Source organism: Schistocerca gregaria, chromosome 2 (genome assembly GCF_023897955.1).
Source record: "Schistocerca gregaria isolate iqSchGreg1 chromosome 2, iqSchGreg1.2, whole genome shotgun sequence".
Lineage (NCBI taxonomy): Eukaryota > Metazoa > Arthropoda > Insecta > Orthoptera > Acrididae > Schistocerca > Schistocerca gregaria.
The window spans coordinates 969,054,640-969,058,354 of record NC_064921.1 but is presented as its reverse complement, the minus strand read 5'-3'; the positions used below and the strand labels follow the sequence as shown (position 1 = coordinate 969,058,354).

The 3,715-nt window shown below is 42.9% G+C and overlaps 1 non-coding gene across 1 annotated transcript; it reads left to right on the top strand.

Annotated features, from left to right (window-relative positions):
- Nucleotides 1-974: 974 nt before the first annotated feature.
- On the top strand, nt 975-1,049 carry Trnas-cga (transfer RNA serine (anticodon CGA)). Its single transcript has one exon. It is a non-coding gene; the product is annotated as a tRNA-Ser (tRNA).
- Nucleotides 1,050-3,715: the final 2,666 nt, after the last annotated feature.

The following is a 3,715-nucleotide window of genomic DNA, read 5'->3' as shown; positions in this document are numbered from 1 at the left end:
GGAGTGTGCGCTGATATGAAATTTCCTGGCAGATTAAAACTGTGTGCCCCACCGAGACTCGAACTCGGGACCTTTGCCTTTCGCGGGCAAGTGCTCTACCAACTGGGCTACCGAAGCACGACTCACGTCCGGTACTCACAGCTTTACTTCTGCCAGTATCCGTCTCCTACCTTCCAAACTTTACAGAAGCTCTTCTGCGAACCTTGCAGAACTAGCACTCCTGAAAGAAAGGATACTGCGGAGACATGGCTTAGCCACAGCCTGGGGGATGTTTCCAGAATGAGATTTTCACTCTGCAGCGGAGTGTGCGCTGATATGAAACTTCCTGGCAGATTAAAACTGTGTGCCCGACCGAGACTCGAACTCGGGACCTTTGCCTTTCGCGGGCAAGTGGTAGAGCACTTGCCCGCGAAAGGCAAAGGTCCCGAGTTCGAGTCTCGGTCGGGCACACAGTTTTAATCTGCCAGGAAGTTTCATATCAGCGCACACTCCGCTGCAGAGTGAAAATCTCATTCTGGAAACATCCCCCAGGCTGTGGCTAAGCCATGTCTCCGCAGTATCCTTTCTTTCAGGAGTGCTAGTTCTGCAAGGGTCGCAGAAGAGCTTCTGTAAAGTTTGGAAGGTAGGAGACGGATACTGACAGAAGTAAAGCTGTGAGTACCGGACGTGAGTCGTGCTTCGGTAGCCCAGTTGGTAGAGCACTTGCCCGCGAAAGGCAAAGGTCCCGAGTTCGAGTCTCGGTCGGGCACACAGTTTTAATCTGCCAGGAAGTTTCATATCAGCGCACACTCCGCTGCAGAGTGAAAATCTCATTCTGGAAACATCCCCTAGGCTGTGGCTAAGCCATGTCTCCGCAGTATCCTTTCTTTCAGGAGTACTAGTTCTGCAATGTTCGCAGAAGAGCTCCTGTAAAGTTTGGAAGGTAGGAGACGGATACTGGCAGAAGTAAAGCTGTGAGTACCGGACGTGAGTCGTGCTTCGGTAGCTCAGTTGGTAGAGCGCTTGCCCGCGAAAGGCAAAGGTCCCGAGTTCGAGTCTCGGTCGGGCACACAGTTTTAATCTGCCAGGAAGTTTCACATCATTTATCTTCATTATCAAGCTTCATTGTGACTAAGATCTATTCCATAATAGCTCTGCTCTTTGCACCCACGGCACCTGTGACACACATTCCATGTACAGGAATATTGGTTATCCTCATTCCTTTGTCTAATCACCTTGTATAGGGCTTCTGGGATAGTTCATCGACCTGGCTACCAGAATCCACTGAAACATCGGTATTGGTAACAAAAATATCTGCTTCAATGATAGGCTGTGAAGCTTCCTCATGATCTTCTTGCAATAGGTCTTCCACAATCACTGTCACATTATCTATCTTTTGCATAGACAAAATTATGGGTCCTCCATACTCCATTCCTGATTGTACCGCAACAGGGAGCTCGTCTAGTTTTCTGGTGTTCCTTCCCTATGCTGCCTGTTCAGGCTAAAGTTTGACTTCATTCGATAGGTCATGCTCTGAGTTCTGTAATCCGTAGCGGCCACGGTGTCCTCTGTGATCACCATGGCCATGAAAATCTCTGCCATGTCTCCCGCCATTATTATTACTCAATCTAAGAATTTTGTGTTTAATAAGTAAGAAACCAATAGACTGTTATATTAATCCATGAAGGGGAACACTCAAGAAATTAAAATCTGTTGGAGTTATAAAATGCAATGGGTGAAGTAGACTTGAACCTAATATCGTCATGGTAAACCTAATTCCATTGTATCATACACTTCAGGATTATTTGCATTCCGTGATAGCTTTCCCCTGCATTCCTACAGTTCAATTAACCCACTTTTCGTTGATTTAAAGCTCCGACATCATTGGTACTAACATATTCATAAATGTTGCTCATAAATTTACTGGTATGAGGTACTGTGACGCACTGACAACTGTCATGGAAATTTTCAGACACAAATAACACTGAATCCAAGCAGTTTCTTTTCCACAACAGTGGCTCTCATTATATGTGGCGTAGATATAGCTAATTTTTTTGTTCTTTGACTTTCATGTTCTCCTTTCTGTTTACCATTAGATAGGGATGTTATCTTCCCAGGTAAAAGTAAATCTAGCATCCATAGAAAACTGTCAGACGATTGCTGAAACTGATGGCTCTTTCCGGTCACCCCTAGATCTACATATTATTACGCAAAAGCTGCTGTCAAGGATTTACTGGCAGATTTTTCAGAACTCAGAGAAAAAAATGCCCGTTTTCTATTGAATGCTGCTTTGTGTATTCTCCACTTTTCTTAAATGCTCCAGAAGATCAACATTGTACACAAAATCCTTCTGTTTTGCCTTTTTACTGTTTTCCTTCTTCAGATATTTCCTTAGATTGGAACCCTTGCGTCTGGACTGGAAATAAAACGTAAAAACCGTTGCGTTTCCGTAGCGATTATTTAAGTAATAATGCTTTTAAATCCAGCTTTGATGACTAACAATAGAAGTATGTTCCGCGGTCAGTACAACTAACTACAAGTGTGTGAATAATTACTTGACCATCTTACATTAATAAACTTGTATTACATAATCACGCCCGAAAACAACGTGTTTCCCTCCACACAACATACAACGAACTACTTGTCCTTCACTCAGCCACCATTCCCGCTCCGAATATCTTTCGCGTTGAAGACATTCCAGCAGTTTGTTGAAGTGGATTAGGGATCAGCGTAGAATTGCTTCTTTACCTCAGAACAAAGACTATCTCTTCTACCTTAAAATAACGTATGTGACGGAAATACGTGTGTCTACCCTATACCACTGAAAAACCAGACTTGTTTTATTATTTTCTTGGTAATATTGCACATTTGAAGGAAATATATTGGCCTGCTTCTAGTGTAGCTTGTAGTTGCCATCTAATCACGAAAATTATGACATAGAGATCTCTTGCGTTCTATATCCGAATAAACTAGGTCTACATCGAACGTGTTTTTAAATCAGGGCATTCATCTACTGAACTATTGTCCATTCATTGATAAAATCAACATATTAAGGGCTAATTTATTTTTGAATGAGAACGCTGGAATTGAACTACCAAGTGAGTCCAATTTGTTATTTTTTTTAAAGACGAAGCATCTCATTGTTGAATGCTTTCCTACTATATGGGATATATTCATTTATGAGAACCGACTGGCATAGTCTGAGGGCTATGTCATAATGCGTGTCGATGGCCACAAACATAACTTTTTATCTTCGCCGGTTTACTTTGTTTCCCAGAGCTTGATGTTGCCGAAATGTGAGCAATATCCTTTGTGCGTGCCACTCGTGCCTGGAGAATGCTGAACGGTATCAGATAGTGGATCCTCATAAAATTCCGTGCATCAGTGGAGAATTCGCCGCTACTGATAAGCTTGAATGAGTGCTTCCTATATATAGAGTAACATAAACTTTTATCTTCCGTTGTTACTGCTGCGATCTCATGTCGTTACCTATCTCTGGTTGTTTAGGCTGCCACCGACCCATAAGCTGCCTGTCTGAACTGAAGTGAGTGCTCTTTACTAGACAGCAGCGTATAGCTGTATATTTACGATAGATGCACTACAGAGTCCTGGTTTTAATATGCAGGGGTTCCTTTGTGATGGAGGCGGTGCAAATTTCGAACAGATTCTAACTCCACTTGGTAGTAATACAGATCGTACTGCACAATACATTTCAACGTTTTGTCTACCCTCCGGA